Raw genomic sequence first — 18,861 nt, 5'->3', positions numbered from 1 at the left:
AGCTGTTCAAGTCCTTGCCATATATATGTTAATTTCCCCTTCCTTCTATGAAAACTTAAAATTTACTTTGAAAAGCCTGAAATGAATATAGGCTATCAAAGGATACCACATGTTCTGACTGCATTTGGACATTTCTTTCAGCAATTCCTTTTTATTTCTCATTACTGAGTTTTTTCTCTACCTGAATAAAAACCATATGTCATTTTGTTTTTGTTTAACAAAGCAAAATTTCTAATTACCAACTGCACAGGAAGGCAGTTTCATTCCATATTTCCAATCTCCTTGAATTGCTTATGTAGACAGATGTCTACTCATACCTTCTTCTGGTTTTAATTTGAATTTGAATTTTACAGTGTTAATAAGAATCCGAGCTTATTTTGATGTACTTCTTAAATACTGCCAGAGTCAATTGACAAAATCTTGTGAGTGTTATTCATATATGAGGGCAACAGTGGTTTTCCTTTCAAGATCTTGAAATAATGGAATATTCCATTTTGCTAAAAAGTAGAAGTAGCATGTAAGGTATGTTAGATCTGTGCTAGGTTTCAGTAGGAAAGAATGGATGACCCAAGTAAACCCTGTCTCTGCATAAGGCACTGATCTTGTCACTTTCCTAGATTGAAAGCTATATCATCATTAAATTGGCCACCTTCTATTAAAATCTATCTTTGGCTCAGGTCATAATCCCAGGGTCCTGGGATCAAGTCCCACATCGGGCTCCCTCCTCGGCGGGAAGCCTGCTTCTCCCTCTCCCACTCCCGCTGCTTGTGTTCCTGCTCTCGCTATCTCTGTCTCTGTCAAATAAATAAATAAAATCTTAAAAAAAAAAAATCTATCTGGCTCCATGTGTCTGCTGTCTGAGACGCTCAGATAAAAACTATGGCTGTTCTTCTTGTTATTGGTGAGCCCAGGCTATTTTGCCTCTGAATCTTTGGGGTAGAGCAATGGAGTGCTGGTTACAGACACCTTCCTTCTGCTGAGTCACTTTGATCAACAGGAACATCAGCAACAAAGATCTATGTGGTAGAGAGAAAGAGAAACCCCAGGAACACTGCATACCCCATGTGAGGAGTTGGGTTTCTGGCGCCTCTGGTGAGACCATCTTTTGGGGATAATGAGCAGGAAACCTAGAGGACACATCAGAGTCACTCTAACTCAGTACCTCATACTGTTCCGCTCCAAGCCCTTCCCTGCCTCAGCGCCCATGAAGCTGCTGGAGCCTTTTGCTTTTTCAAAAGAAAAATGACCCCCACATCTCACTGACCCACCTGAATGGGGACTGATGTGCCTTTCCATGGGGGAAATGAAGCATGGGGAGTGAACGTTTTCTCCAGTTTTAGGTACTTGCTTTACCATGCCAGAAAGTGATGAAAGGCTCACCTCATTAATTTTGGGCTTCCTGCTAGAATCAGCTACACCCACACCTGAAAGATTGGTTCTCTTTCTCCAGGCTCAGCTGAACTACTAATACCATGCTTGCATCCTATTCTCTTCCCCCTTGCTTTTCTTTCCTCTAGCTTCTTGCAGCATCTTTTAAGTTCATTACATTTATAATGTGTTTATCTTTTATCCATCTGTGGACACTTGTTTCCACATCTGAACCTGGAGGACATTCAGCTAAGTGAAATAAGCCAGACAGAGAAAGACAAATATTGCACAATTCTACTTATAGGTAGAATATAAAGAAGTTTAATTTATAAAAGCCGAGATAAAATGATGGTTGCCAAGGGCTAAGGGTGAGGAGAATGGGGAGATGTGGCCAAATGGTACAAAGGTTTGGTTTTGAGGGATGAATAAATTATAGAGATTATATGTACTACACAGTGACTATAGTTCATCTGTATTGTATACTGGAAATTTGCTAAGAGATTAGATCTTCAGTGTTCTCACCACAATATATATATTTATACCACATGTGTTTTTTATAGCTTAATTCAGTTGGTGCCCTTTGAGGTGAGGGGAGCCTGGCTATCATACATGGTAGAGGTACCACTGGATCAAGGAAATTTCTCACTGTAACAGAGAAAGGAAGCAAATGAAAACAAAAGGTAATTCACTTTATTTAAAACAGGGATGAGGGGAACATCCAGCCAAGACCAAGTTTACCAATCAAAGAGAATGGCAAAATCCCAGCTCTAGGGGAATACAGCACGTATAATTCATGGCTTCATTTCCCATGATTCTTTACTCTTTCAAAGTTAATTTTTTAAATTTTCTTTATTTTTTCTTTTTCTATTTTTTTTGTATATGTATAGGTTTTTCTTTCTTTAAAATTTTGGGATACAGTTTCTTCTAACAGACCAAAATATACCCTAAATATAGTGTGTGACTTTGATCTAGTCTCCTGCCTGATCACATTCTCTCTCTTTCTTTTTTAATTGTTTTCATTCTTTTTTCAACCAACTTCTTATCAATTCCTTTTAAAAATCTTCTTTAATTTTCATCTTTACAATCATATTCCTTCCCTTCATTGTATTTACCCTTATTTTTGTATATATATGTAAGTTTTTCTTTCTTTAAAATTTTGGGAGGCAATTTCTTCTAATAGACCAAAATACACTTTTTTGTCTATACCTTCTTCTGGTTTTAATTTGAATTTGAATTTTACAGTGTTAATAAGAATCCGAGCTTATTTTGATGTACTTCTTAAATACTGCCAGAGTCAATTTGTGAACACCAAACCAGCCCTACAAGAAATATTGGAAGGGGTCCTCTAAGCAAAGAAAGAGCCTAAAAGTAACATAGACTGGAAAGGAATAGAGACAATATACAGTAAGAGTCACCTTACAGGCAATACAATGGCACTAAATTCATATCTTTCAATAGTTAACCTGAATGTAAATGGGCTAAATGCCTCAATCAAAAGATGCAGGGTATCAGATTGGATAAAAAAACAAGACCCATCAATATGCTGTCTGTAAGAGACTAATTTTAGACCCAAAGACACCTCCAGATTTAAAGCGAGGGGGTGGAAAACCATTTACCATGCTAATGGACATCAAAAGAAAGCTGGGGTGGCAATCCTTATCTCAGAAAAATTAGATTTTTAACCAAAGACTATAATAAGAGATGAGGAAGGACACTATATCCTACTTAAAGGGTCTATCCAACAAGAAGATCTAACAACTGTAAATATCTATGCCCCTAACATGGGAGCAGCCAGTTATATAAGCCAATTAATAACAAAATCAAAGAAACACATTGACAATAATACAATAATAGTAGGGGACTTTAACACCCCCCTCACTGAAATGGACAGATCATCTAAGCAAAAGATCAACAAGGAAATAAAGACTTTAAATGACACACTGGACCAGATGGACTTCCCAGATACATTCAGAACATTCCATCCCAAACCAACAGAATACACATTCTTCTCTAGTGCACATGGAACATTCTCCAGAATAGATCACATACTGGGTCACAAATCAGGTCTCAACCATTACCAAAAGATTGGGATCATTCCCTGCATATTTTCGGACCTCAATGCTTTGAAACTAGAACTTAACCACAAGAGGAAAGTTGGAAAGAACCCAAATACATGGAGGCTAAAGTGCATCCTACTAAAGAATGAATGGGTCAACCAGGAAATTAAAGAAGAATTTAAAAAATTCATGGAAACCAATGAAAATGAAAACACAACTATTCAAAATCTTTGGGATGCAGCAAAGGCGGTCCTAAGAGGAAAGTATATAGCAATACAAGCCTTTCTCAAGAAACAAGAAAGGTCTCAAGTACACAACCTAACCCTACACCTAAAGGAGCTGGAGAAAGAACAGCAAAGCCTAAACCCAGCAGGAGAAGAGAAATAATAAAGATCAGAGTAGAAATCAATGAAATAGAAACCAAAAGAACAGCTGAATAGATTAACAAAACTAGGAGCTGGTTCTTTGAAAGAATTAATAAGATTGATAAACCCCTGGCCAGACTTATCAAAAAGAAAAGAGAAGGGACCCAAATAAATAAAAATCATGAATGAAAGAGGAGAGATCACAACCAACACCAAAGAAATACAAACAATTATAAGAACATATTATGAGAAACTACATGCCAGCAAATTAGATAATCTGGAAGAAATGGATGCATTCCTAGAGAATGCATTAGATAATCTGGAAGAAATGGATGCATTCCTACCAAAACTGAGCCAGGAAGAAATAGAAAACCTGAACAGACCCATAACCATTAAGGAAATTGAAGCAGTAATAAAAAATCTCCCAACAAATAAGAGCCCAGGGCCAGATGGCTTCCCAGGGGAATTTTACCAAATATTTAAAGAAGAATTAATACCTATTCTTCTGAAACTGTTCCAAAAAAATAGAAATGGAAGGAAAACTTCCAAACTCATTTTATGAGGCCAGCATTATCTTGATCCCCAAACCAGACAAAGACCCCATCAAAAAGGAGAACTATAGACCAATATCCCTGATGAACATAAATGCAAAAATTCTCACCAAAATGCTAGCCAATAGGATCCAACAGTACATTAAAAGGATCATTCACCCTGACCAACTGGGATTTATTCCTGGGCTGCAAGGTTGGTTCAACATCCGCAAATCAATCAATGTTATACAATACATTAATAAAAGAAAGAACAAGAACCATACGATCCTCTCAATAGATGCAGAAAAACATTTGACAAAGTACAGCATCCTTTCTTGATTAAAACTCTTCACAGTGTAAGGATGGAGGGTACATACCTCAATATCATAAAAGCCATCTATGAAAAACCAACACTGAATATAATTCTCAATGGGGTAAAACTGAGAGCTTTCCCCCTAAGGTCAGGAACACGGCAGGGATGTCCACTATCACCACTGCTGTTCAACATAGTACTAGAAGTCCCAGTCTCAGCAATCAGACAACAAAAAGAAATAAAAGGCATCCGAATCAGCAAAGAAGAACTCAAACTCTTACTCTTTGCAGATGATATGACACTTTATGTGGAAAACCCAAAAGACACCACCCCAAAATTGCTAGAACTCATACAGGAATTCAGTAAAGTGGTAGGATATAAAATCAATGCATAGAAATCAGTTGCATTTCTATACACCAGCAATGAGACAGAAGAAAGAGAAATTAAGGAGTCGATCCCATTTACAATTGCACCCAAAACCATAAGATACCTAGGAATAAATCTAACCAAAGAGGCAAAGAATCTGTACTCAGAAAACTATAGAATACTCATGAAAGAAATTGAGGAAGACACAAAGAAATGGAAAAACATTCCATGCTCATGGATTGGAAGAACAAATATTGTGAAAAGGTCAATGCTACCTAGAGCAATCTACACATTCAATGAAATTCTTATCAAAATACCATCAACTTACTTCAAAGAAATGGAACAAATAATCCTAAAATTTGTATGGAACCAGAAAAGACCCCAAATAGCCAGAGGAATGTTGAAAAAGAAAAACAAAGCTGGTGGCATCACAATTCTGGACTTCAAACTCTATTACACAGCTGTAATCATCAAGACAGTATGGTACTGGCACAGAAACAGACACATAGATCAGTGGAACAGAATAGAGAACCCAGAAATGGACCCTCAACACTATGGTCAACTAATCTTTGACAAAGCAGGAAAGAATGTCCAATGGAAAAAAGACAGTCTCTTCAACAAATGGTGTTCGGAAAATTGGACAGCCACATGCAGAAGAATGAAACTGGACCATTTCCTTACAGCACACACAAAAATAGACTCAAAATGGATGAAAGACCTAAATGTGAGACAGGAATCCATCAAAATCCTTGAGCAGAACACAGGCAGCAACCTCTTCGACCTCAGCCGCAGCAATTTCTTCCTAGAAACATCGCCAGAGGCAAAGGGAAGCAAGGGCAAAAATGAACTATTGGGACTCCATCAAGATAAAAAGCTTTTGCACAGCAAAAGAAACAGTCAACAAAACGAAAAGACAGTTGACAGAATGGGAGAAGATATTTGCAAATGACTTATCAGATAAAGGGCTAGTATCCAAAATCTATAAAGAACTTATCAAACTGAACACCCAAAGAACAAATAATACAATCAAGAAATGGGCAGAAGACACAAACAGACATTTCTGCAAAGAAGACATCCAAATGGCCAACAGACACATGAAAAAGGGCTCAACATCACTCGGCATCAGGGAAATATACAAATCAAAGCCTAAATGAGACACCACCTCACACCAGTCAGAATGGCTAAAATTAACGAGTCAGGAAACGACAGATGTTGGCGAGGATGCGGAGAAAGGGGAACACTCCTACACTGTTGGTAGGAATGCAAACTGGTGCAACCACTCTGGAAAACAGTATGGAGGTTCTTCAAAAAGTTGAAAATAGAGCTACCCTATTACCCAGCAATTACACTACTGGGTATTTACCCCAAAGATACAAATGTAGTGATCCGAAGGGGCACATGCATCCCAATGTTTATAGCAGTAATATCCACAATAGCCAAACTATGGAAAGAGCCTAGATGTCCATCAACAGATGAATAGATAAAGAAGATGTGGTATACACACACACACACACACACACACTGAAATATTATGCAGCCATCAAAAAAATTAAATCTTGCCATTTGCAACCATGTATATGAAACTAGAGGGTATTATGCTAAGCGAAATAAGTCAGTCAGAGAAAGACAAGTATCATATAATCTCACTGATATGAGGAATTTGAGAAACCAGACAGAGGATCATAGGGAAGGGAGGGAAAAATGAAACAAGATGAAACCAGAGAGGGAGACAAACCATACGAGACTCTTAATCTCAGGAAACAAACTGAGGGTTACTGGAGTGGAGGAGGGGTGGGAGAGATGGGGTGGCTGGGTGATTGACACTGGGGAGGGTATGTGCTATGGTGAGTGCTGTGAATTGTGTAAGACTGATGAATCACAGACCTGTGCCCCTGAAACAAAAAATACATTATATGTTAATAAAAAAAATAAAATAAAACAGGAATGGGGGAGCCTGGGTAGCTCAGTTAGTTAAGCATCTAACTCGATTTCAGCTCAGTCATGATCTCAGTGTCCTAATACTGAGCCCCAACTTGGGCTCCATGCTCAGCGTGGAGTCTGCTTGAGATTCTCTCTTTCCCTGTCCCTCTGCCCCTCCCCCAGCTCACGTGCTCCCTCTCTCAGATAAATACATAAAATCTTTAAAAAATAATAAATAAAATAGGGTTGGGAATCCCCATTATTTTTGGGTTACAAAAACCAGAGAAGGAATTATCTAGGAAAAAAGTGGTAGATGAGAGAAAAGACAAAAGATAAAGGGGCAAATGAGGGCTATAAGATCATAACTGATTAAAACTTCCCAGCTTCTAGAATAAAACAGGAGAAAATTGACTTTATCTCAGAAGAAGCAAGGATTTCTTAGATGTGGTACTACAAGCATGATCCATAAAATGATACTGGTAACTGGACTTCATTAAATTAAGAGAAAATATTTGCAAATTATTTATCTGATAAAGAATTCATAGCCAGGATATATAAAGCACTGTTAAAATTCAATAATTAAAAAAAATAGTCACGTTAGAAAGTGAGTAAAAGATTTGAAAAAAAATTCACCAAAGAAGATATGAGAATAACTAATAAGCACATGAAAATATGTTCACCATCATTAGTCACTTGGGAAATGCAAATTAAAATCACAGTGAGATACCACTATGTCCACACTAGAGAGGTGGTAATAAAAAAGATGGAATATACCAAGTGCTAACAAGGTCTTATAAAAACTAGATCTATCATTGATTGCTGGTAGGAGTGTAAAATGGCGCTCTGGAAAACAGTTTGGCAGCTTTTCAAAAGATTATACATACATTTATCAGATGACCCTACAATCCCATCCCAGGTATTACTCAAAAGAAATGAAAACCTATGTTCACACAATGTTTTGTAGGTGAAAGTTGATAGTGGCATTATTCATAATAGCCAAAAAACATGTCCATGTATCAGTGAATGGAGAAACAATATGAGGTATACTCATATATGGAAATACTGCTCATTAATAAATTAGAATAAACTGATATGTGCAACAACATGGAGGAGCCTCGAGAAAATTTTGCTAAGGGAAAAAAGTCAGACACAAAGGCTATTTACTGTCTGATTCCATTAATATGAAATTTCTAAAAACAGCAAAATTATGGAGACAGTCACCAGATTCATGGTTATCTGGGGTGGAGGTTAGCAGTAGGGATTAACTGAAAAACGGACACAAGAAATCTTCTAAAACTGAGTTGTGCTAGATTGCGTGACTCTCTGAATTTTCTAAAAATAATTGAATGATACATTTTCAATGGGTAGAATTTTTGCATGCAAATTACAACTCAAGAAAGTGGTTTAAAAGCATAGCTCAGACACTGTAATTCAGGAGAATTAATTGCATGATAGCGGGATCTGTCTTCATCGTTTTCGGGTCTTCAAAGCACTGTCATCATGGGGAAATGGGCGACATTGGTGTTACCATTAAGCTTGTGCTCAAACTACTTCATTTATCCATTGATTCACTCAACTGGTATTTTTGAGTTTGTGTGTGTGTGTGTGTGTGTGTGTGTGTGCCAGACACTGTTCAGTGCCAGGAATGTGACAGTGGATGATAGATACGTTCATTTGTTCATTCATTCGTTCATTCATTCACTCACTTACTTGTTTGTAAATCCCAAATAATGCAAATATTCCTCTTCCTGTTGCTTTGTATTTCCCTCCCATATATATGTGGGGAATTATGAATGACCAAAAAACGGCATCCTGAGAGAAGTAGGTATTAAAAACATGTCCTCTGGGGATTTGGGTAGCATTTCTAGGTGTGGCTGGCACTCAGCTCTCCTGTAGAGTGCACCCCAGTGCTGTGCAGACAAATGAGAGAGTTGGGAAATGGACTTTTCACCCGAAGTTGTCCTTGGCCCGGCCCAGGCTATACCCCAGGACCACTGAGTGGTACAGGGGTGGAGCATGTGGGAGGTCACCGGGGCTTGCAGAGGGTGAGAACCGCCACTGTTCACCAAGAACTGTCAATCCGGGTGTCATCCTAGAGCAGAATTCTGCTCCCCTGAGACCAGGGTCACCCTTCCAGGAGGTGTGGGGATAGGATGGGTGGCTTCTGGTAGTTTTCTGAGGACTAGGGAATTCTGGAGTGTGACTATCAATCCAGAACTGAGTTAAACGAACTTTAGATTTTATTAACAATTGACCCTCAGATGACAATGATAGTTTTTATACTTCAGCCTGAGAAAAGCATGCGCCGTCCTAACCAGGAAGTCCAATTCTGACTGGGCACTGTTCAGTGATCCCCACCATACATGGACTGGCAAGAAGGGATGCATTCACACACACAGTAAAATCCATAAAAGAGCAAATTCTCATGCAAAGAAACACTCCAGCAGTCTCTGTCCTCCTTTTAGCCCCTGGGGTCAGAGGTGGTTGGGCTCATGCTCTTGATTGCAAGGAACCTGTGAAGGAGGTGAATGCCCCCAATCCTGTGACTTTTCTCAGGTCAGAATAAGTTCCGTGTGTGCTGTGTGTTTTATTGTCTTTTCTCTTGAGCTTTTTGTGAGGCTATATATGAGCAGAAAAATTTCTTTTTCTTCTCATCAGAGAAAAATACAATCTGCATTTTTACATGATTGAATTTGCTGGGCTTCACTAATGACCAATGGCAGATGCCTTTATTCGATCCCTAGGGTAGGGATATGATCTTGTAAATCAGACTATTCTTAATGAGTTTAAGAATGATAAAGTAAGTCATTCATTTCATTTGAATATTATAATTAGTGGGTGGGTGTTAACTCCATGTCTCTGAACTGCCATCCTGTAAATACTTCATAACAAAGACATTTATTCAGTTAAGAAGTTTCTGCACTAACATAATAATGTTGGGTTGATGCCTTAGGGCAATGATCATTTTCTCCCCAGGACAATAAACCAAGTCCTGACTATGACTTTTGCTTATATTTACTAAGGACATGGAGCCATTTTCCAAATGCTTAAATTTTTTTAATGCTTTTAGAAAACATTACACTGCCTTTTTAATATATTTATGAAGGCCATTAAAATATACATCTCCACGATGTAGTGTGTAATATAGCCAATTGAGAAGGTATTAAATGTACTTCCTTCAGTCAGGAATTTGCTCATTATATGAGCAAACATTTATTGAACACTGACTTTGCACAGTGAGTAGCTCTGAGTATTTTTACACCACGTGTATTGTATTGTTTAGCTAGTCTTAACAGCAACCTCATCAAGAGACACCATCATTATCTCTGTCTTCTAGATGAAGATCCAATGTTCAGAGAAGTGAAATCACGGGCCCAAGGGCATATAATGAAGTTGTATTACAACAGACATGAAGCCATTGTCTTAACCATTCCTAGAAACCAGTTCTCAGTAATTATAAATTTTTGTCTGCCCAGTTTTTAAACCTCATTTCTAACTCTCAAATTGAGGAAAGTTTTATTGTCCAGAACTAGCCCCAATTCCACATGTTGAATGGGGCATGGGTTTTGAATTTTAGAGTTTTTCAAGATTTCTCTAAAATAAGTTTTCAATAGCTCTTACTTACTTTTAACCTTGATTCTGAGGATATTCCATCTCCGGGGGCATTTCATGGCTGGTAACACACCTATCCCCATTTTCCCATCACAGTGCCTCCATGTGTTGCACTGACTGATTCCAGGACCCTGTAGTTCAGTGAAAGCTACTGACTTTAGAAAAGAGCCCATCTGTTCCTCAGAAAATTCCCATTTAAAGCAGATCGCGTACTTTAGTTCATACTCAGTGTGCTCTAATTTGCTGGTTTTCATTTTAATTATCTTCCAACATTTCTGGGTATATATGCTTCATGCTGAAGCAAATTTGGGTGATTGCAAATGATTTTTTTAAATCTGTGTGACAGATTGTTAAAGTCTGGGCATATGGAGAGCTGTAAACAAAACTCAAACCATATAAGTAAAGGCTCCATGGGCTTCCTTCAGCTAAATGTAAATTTTCTTCAAATGACCCTATGACTCATTATAGGCATATGTGTGGAAACTCTAGTGTAATAAATGTATAAACCTAGATGTTGTGGTTCTCAAAACTATAACCAGAAAACATCTGACCACAGACAAATGGCAAATTATTCAGAGTTACCAATGTTATGCCTTACCATTGGGATTTCCCATAGGGAGTGTAGAAGCAGTACATTTGCCAGATTTTTAATTTGAATTAAAAAGAAATTAAATTTCTTTCCATTGTACCCACTTCTGAAAAGGCAAATCTCATGTATTTAATGATTACAAATCCTTTCCTTTGCTGTAATTTTGTCTTCCAGCTAGGACAGATGAGGATGCCACCAGCTCTAAATTCCATGGTATGGGAAAGTCCAAAGCTTCCTAAATTCCCCCAAACTCTCAGGCACCCCCATTGTGATGGCCAACACTGACTGTGTTCTTGCATTTTGGCCATCTCTGAGCCTCACCATGGTGACTCAAACTTGAAACTTAAAACTCTTCTGAACTGAGCAAAAAGATGTTATTTGAACAGAGAGCATTAGTATAAAACAGACTTTAATGTAGATGTGATGGGTCACTTATAGGAAATATTTATGCCATATAGCCACAGAAAACACCAGTTCAATCTTAGACATATGAACTCTGCAAGGTGCCATTTTGGCCACCCTGCTGCCGGGGAATCTCTTGGTCCCCACTCTCAGGAGAGCGCTCCCCAGTATCGTAACTCCACTACCTGCCCTCATGGCTTCCTCCAGGAATTTCAAATGCTTGTCTTTCTTTCATCCTTAAATCACCAATTTGTTTATATGAACTCAAGGTCTTCAACAGAAAAACAATAAACAAAAAACAAAACCCTTTTTAAATATGCTCAACTTCAAGGACAATTGAGATAATAGATTTTTGTTCACTTTCTGATTACCTTCAGATGTCTAATCAACAAGATGACACAATAAATTATACATCCATGCATCCAATTACAAAGCCATAGAAAGGAGAGAGACACATCCACAATTATAGTCAAAGACTTCAACATCCATCCCCCCGAAATTGATAGACCAGGTAGACAGGACATCAGCAAGGACAGAGAATACATAAAGCAAAACTCTCAACAAACTTGATCTGATTGACATTTCTAGAACATTACATACAACGTTAGAATACACAGTCTTAGTGAACACAGAATACTTACCAATATAAATCATGTTGTGAGCCAATATCAAGTGTCAACAAATTTGTAAGGGTTGCAATGATACACACCATGCTTTATGACTCAAATGAAATTAAATTGTAAAATACTAATAGAAAGGTATCTGGAAAACATACCCAAACATTTGGAAACTAGCACATTTCTGAATAACCCATCGGGAAAAAAGGAATCAAAAGGGAAATTAAAAATTATTTTGTACTGAAAGAAAATGAAAACAGAATATACAGAATTTGTGAGATACAACTAAAGCAGTATATATAGGGAATTTTATATTAATAAACTCTTTATTGAAAAAGAGAAAAGCCTAAATGCACTTTTACCTTAAGAAAGTGGAAAAATATCAAATCAAAGAAATCAAACTTAAGTAAGCAGAAAAAAATAATAAAGATAAAAGCAGAAGTGATGAAATAGATAGCAGAAAAACAAGAAATTCTCTATGAAATAAAAATCTAATCCTTTAAGAATATCAATAAAATTAATAAACTTCTAGCTAGACAGTGTAAGGGGAAAAGAGAAGATGAAAATTAATCAAAATACTCATTCAAAAAAGGGATATCACAACAAAATCTTTAAATATTAAAAGAATAATAAGGAAATAATATGATTAATTTTGTGACAATAAATTTGTTAGCTTAGGGGCACCTAGGTGGCTCAGTCAGTTAAGCATCTGCCTTTGGCTCAGGTCATGATCCCAGGCTCTCTGCTCAGCGGGGAGTCTGCATCTCCCTCTCCCTCTGTCCCTCCCCCCAGCTCATGTTCTCTTGCAAATAAATAAATAAAAGCTTTAAAAAAATCTGTTAGCTTGATAAAATTGAACAATTACTTAAAATAAATAACCAAACATATTCAAGAAGAAATAAAAAAACTGAGTGGAAATTTATCTATCAGGGGAGTTGAATCGGTAGTTAAAATCCTTCCCATAAAGTAAACCCCAGGTCCAGATGGCTTCAGTGAAAATTCTATGAAGCCTCTAATGAAGATATAATACTAAATCTATGCAAACTCTTCTAGAAAATTGAAAAGGAAGGAACACTTCTCAAATCATTCTATAATGCCGAATACTCTGATATCAAAACCAGAAAAAGAAATCACATGAAAAAAAAAACTATCAACCAATATCCCTTATAAATAAACTGAGGCAATATTCTAAAAATTTTAATAAGTTAAATATATATACATATAACTATGTTTGTGTATAATGTATATTAATTAGAAGCTTCTAAAATATCTAATTAATCCCTGACATTCTACAGATAAAGAAGCTGAACTTCAAAGAGCTGAGTGAACTGCGGATTGTAATGGCCTGTTAGTTGAAAAGCCAATGGCTCTTCCGATGGTGCCACTTCCTAATGGCAGATGAGCTTTGTCTATCCTGCCCCCTATAGACAGATTGGTTGCCTCTGCGCACACAAGTCATAGTCCTTACTTCTCAAATAACAGCCACTAGACTTGTTCCAATGTTTTTCTATCTTGCCTTTATCAGACCATGTGAGTCACTGGGACTCCTGAATTTCTGCTATTACCTCATCATTTTACACGAGTTCATTTCTTGACAGTTTTCTACATCTTATCTTTGTTTTATTCCTCGTATACTGTGGGGGTATGTAGGGGGTATAGATAAATGCTGATAACGACAGTTTTACTTCCACGAAGTACCTATAGTTAGGAATTTTAGTATGGGCTAGACCATGGGCTAGATCTTCAGTAAACTCCTGTCACTCATGCAGAATAACATTAAGAAATAAAATGTAATAATAATAAAGTTCACCAGAAGACAATGCTACTAAACTTACTTGCTTTATGCTTGAAAAATAATGACTATCTAGATAAAAAATAATTTTTCAGATACTAATGCCCAAATGCTATTTGGTACAAGTGGGGAGTAATTTCTTTTTATTTATTTTTTATTAAAAAATTTTTTTTAAAGATTTTATTTATTTATTTGACAGAGAGCACAAGCAGGGAATGCGGTAGGCAGAGGGAGAGAAGCACGCTTCCTGCCGAGGAGGGAGTCCAATGTGGGGCTCTATTCCAAGACCCCAAGATCATGACCTGAGCCCAAGGCAGACCTTAACCAACTGAGCCACCCAGACACCCCGAGGTGGGGGGTAATTTCTATGGCACAATGCAAATTGGTTAAATTGAATATTTCCAAATTAGAGTCTCATAAATGTTTATAGTCTCAAGTGTGTTTTCATGATTTGGCTTTTATGTTGGGGTTAGAGCTTTTAATCAACTAACACAATAATTTTACACATAGCAAAAAGACAGTTAAAAGATGTTTTGTACCTCATATATTCCATAATATTTTTGAGATGAGAAAAATCCATTTGGAAAATAAATACTGCAGGAAGTCATACGTGCAGTGGAAATAGCTTTGAAAGGTCACTTATTATTGTACTTCTTCACTATCCACAGACATTCTTGGAATGTTAAACTAACCCATTAACTTTACTTGTCAAAGCAATTGAATGTAAGTGAATATATTGCATTTATATTTTATTTTTATTCATAGATTTGTGGGCACATACACAGAATATACATTATGTAGCTATAAAATGGATGATCTAAAATGAATGATCTTTATATATGCCTCGACAAAAAAGTACCAGCAAATGTTACTGCATTAAGAAGATTTATCTATTCGCATCATGTCAAAGAAGTATGAGACATTGTCAAGAAGGTAAGACTGTATTCTTGGAATAGAGGGCTTTGAATTCATTAAAAGTGTGAAAATATCTTTTTGCTTCTTTTAGTAGGAGAAAAGAAAGAGGCCATCTGATAGACATCACTTCTGGAAGGCCTCCTGGTGAGCTACGGAGGATGTCGTTCCTACATATTTGTAATTCTTTTGTCTTCCGTCGAAAGAGTGGGAGATGGAATTGCTTTCCAATCCTTTCACTAGAATTCCTATTCCTTAGTATCCTAGTGCAAATCCTTTGATTTGGAAAACTTTCTCTAGATTACCCTTTATTTCCTTTCATTTTGTCAATACTTTAAGATTCATTTTTTTGGCAAATTAAGTTTAGTATTCTATTTAGCATTTAATAATATTTACTCTCATTTCCTATTACAATGAAAGGGATGCTCTTTTTTTGTCTCTAAACCAACCCTTCTTTGTGAGCTCAGTAGGAACGTCATTTTCCCTTAGTTAGGGACCTGGATCTCTTTTCTACCTTTACTAAGTCCCATATTGTCAATCTATCTTCAGAATCCTTCAGTAAAGAATGTAAGCATGCTCAAGCATGTATCATCTTTAAAAAGAGCAAAATGAAAAATCAATACCTTCTTTTGGTTTCGTGTTTGCTTGAAATTGTGGTTTTAATTCTCAACTTCATAGCTAAAATCTTGACTTAGCTATGCTCATTGTCTTTATTTTTTCTATCTTATTAATCCTTTAACCCATGGTTTTCTTGAAATTCCATTTAAGGGTGCCTCACCAAGGCTAATACCAGCCTTATCAAAATGGCCTGCAGTCTCTCTCATCATTGTAAACATCCAACAGCACTTGATGCTCATTGCTAAACACTTGCTTGTCTGGATAATGAGTGAAAGATAAACTTAGAAAGATGGAGGATCCAGGATTTGCTTACAAAATTTGTCTCAGATGATCCTTAAGGGCTTGATCTCATCTCAATTATTATCTAAAAAGGAAAAGGAAAAGACAATTATTTAAAAAATGTAAACAAAAGTTATATTTTATTGGAATTAAACATGTTCAAAGAACAGAAAAAAATTAGTAACTTCTCACTTAGCTTCTAAAATAGAAGTTATTTTGATGTTCACATATGTACTTTAATACTCCATTATTGATTAGAAATTGATTTAAGTTAAGATATGGGAGAAAGAGTGGGCAAAAGGGACCTGTGGTGTCAATGGATCCATTAGGTTTTTTTATTTAAGTATTTTTATTTATTTATTTGAGGGAGAGAGAAAGCGGGAGGAGGAGCAGTGGGAGAGGGACATGCAGACTCCGAGCTAACCTCGGAGCCCGATGTGGGGCTTGATCTCACGACTCTGAGATCATGAAGACCTCAGCTGAAATCAAGAGTCTGATGCTCAACCGACTGAGCCACCCGGGTGCCCCTGGATTAATTAGGTTCTTAAGAATGTATTTTAAAGGATTTTGGTTACTATGACTACGAAACAAATGAACACTTACTGGCATACAGCTATCATCTTTTATGCTCACAGACTCTGTGGATCAGGAATTTGGACTGGACGGAGAGGCTAGGGTCATCTCTGCTAAATTTGCATTAATTATGGCGGCCTTGAATCCTGAGGCTGGAAGGAGCTGTGGAGGGTTGATGCTCAGACAGTCAGTTGGGTACTGCTGAACCTGGGGCATCTATCCCATGTGTCCTCCTCATGAGGCCTCTCAGGCATGGCGTCTTCAAGACAGGCAGAGTGCTTCTCTGTAGGCTTAGGCACATATCTGAAGAGGGAGAGAGTACCAGGCAAAAGCAGTGCCATTTTTTCTACCTAGCCTCAGAAAAAATGCAGTTTTATTTTTTGCTTCATTTTTTTCATTACCAGTGTCCACAATCAAGGGAAGAGAAATTAGACTCTGCCATTTGTGGGAGGAGCTTCAGAGACTCTACAGCCATGTATAAAGCTATCACAATAAAAGAGCCACTGACATTGACAGCAGCCTTCCCAGGAGGAAGAACAGCAAGCAGGGTGACCAGCAATGAAACACCAGATGTTACAGGTTCAAACCATTGTTGCTCAGGAAGACCAAACTGGGTATTAAGGATATGCTCCATAAGAATCTCGTGATGGGGCTCTCGGCTCCTCCCTGTTCGACAGAAAGCCGCATCTTCTGGTGTAGTGCCAGCCGCGTTCCCGAGACACAATGGTGAAGGTCGGAGTAAACAGATTTGGCTGTATTGGGCACCTGGTCACCAGGGCTGCTTTTAACTCTGGCAAAGTGGATATTGTCGCCATCAATGACCATTTCATTGACCTCAACTGTATGGTCTACATATTCTAGTATGATTCCACCCCTGGCAAATTCCACGGCACAGTCAAGGCTGAGAACGGGAAACTTGTCATCAATGGAAAGTCCATCTCCATCTTCCAGGAGCGAGATCCCACCAACATCAAATGGGGTGATGCTGGTGCTGAGTATGTTGTGGAGTCCACTGGGGTCTTCATCACCATGGAGAAGGCTGGGGCTCACTTGAAGGGTGGGGCCAAGAGGGTCATCATCTCTGCTCCTTCTGCCAATGCCCCCATGTTTGTGATGGGTGTGAACTATGAGAAGTATGACAACTCCCTCAAGATTGTCAGCAATGCCTCCTGCACCACCAACTGCTTGGCTCCTCTGGCCAAGGTCATCCATGACAACTTCGGCATCGTGGAGGGACTCATGACCACCGTCCATGCCATCACAGCCACCCAGAAGACCGTGGACGGCCCCTCTGGGAAGCTGTGGCACGATGGCTGAGGGAGTGCCCAGAACATCATCCCTGCTTCCACTGGCGCTGCCAAGGCTGTGGGCAAGGTCATCCTTGAGTTGAACGGGAAGCTTACTGGCATGGCCTTCCGTGCCCCACCCCCAACGTGGATCTGACCTGCAGCCTGGAGAAAGCTGCTAAATACGACAACATCAAGAAGGTGGTGAAGCAGGCATCAGAGGGCCCCCTCAAGGGCATCTTGGAGTACACTGAGGACCAGGTTGTCTCCTGTGACTTTAACAGTGACACCCACTCCTCCACCTTTGATGCTGGGGCTGGCATTGCTCTCAATGACCACTTTGTCAAGCTCATTTCCTGGTATGAAAATGAATTTGGCTACAGCAACCAGGTGGTGGACCTTATGGTCCACATGGCCTCCAAGGAGTAAGAGCCCCCTGGACCACCAGCCCCAGCGAGAACAAGAGGAAGAGAGAGGCCCTCAGCTACTGGGGAGTCCCTGCCCCAACTTATCCCCGAAAACACTGAGAATCTCCTGACCTCCACCGTTTCCATCCCAGACCCCCTGAAGAAGGGGAGGAGCTTGGGGAGCCCTACCTTGTCATGTACCATCAATAAAGTACACTGTACCCAGCCAAAAAAAAAAAAAAAAGAATCTCGTGATGGGGGGCACCTGGGTGGCTCAGTTGGTTAAGCGACTGCTTGGGCTCAGGTCATGATCCTGGAGTTCCAGGATTGAGTCCTGCATCAGGCTCCCTGCTCAGTGACCGCCCCCCATGCTCTGTCTCTCTCTCATTCTCTCTCTCTCAAATAGATAAATAAAATCTTAAAAAAAAAAAAAAAGAATCTCGTGATAGTGATGGTAATGGGAGTGGGGCAGTGACCTAGCATTTCCAGGTCTCCTCTCTTTCTGTAGTTCAATACTGACACATCAGTTCTGGATAGAATTTTTTTAGATACAATTAATGGTTGCCATAAAAAATTTCATAATTTTCTGAATAGTCACTGAATATATTGGTAAGTTCCAAAGTATTTAGTTCTAACAAAGCAAGAAGTTTTCTCCTATGCTTTTGTTAAATGTCAGAAAAATACATTTTTACTTCACTTATGAGCATGGATAGAGACTAAAGCACTAATTAAAGGAACTTAGAGATAGCTTTGAATTTAGCATGCTTCCCTCTGAGCTGTCATATGGAAAGGTCATTTTTTTCTAATACCAAAAAAACTCCCAAATTCCAATGAAAAATTAAAAATGAAAACTAT

General features: G+C 38.4%; 1 pseudogene across 1 annotated transcript; it reads left to right on the top strand.

The window, feature by feature from the left end:
• The first annotated feature begins 17,021 nt into the window (after positions 1-17,021).
• LOC118006300 lies at positions 17,022-18,083 on the top strand (annotated as a pseudogene). The gene has a single exon (XR_004678037.1). The product of XR_004678037.1 is annotated as a glyceraldehyde-3-phosphate dehydrogenase-like (transcript).
• Positions 18,084-18,861: the final 778 nt, after the last annotated feature.

The sequence above is a fragment of the Mirounga leonina genome, unplaced genomic scaffold (assembly GCF_011800145.1).
Source record: "Mirounga leonina isolate KUSES-001 unplaced genomic scaffold, KU_Mleo_1.0 Mir_95, whole genome shotgun sequence".
NCBI lineage: Eukaryota > Metazoa > Chordata > Mammalia > Carnivora > Phocidae > Mirounga > Mirounga leonina.
This window is presented reverse-complemented; position numbering and strand designations above follow the sequence as displayed.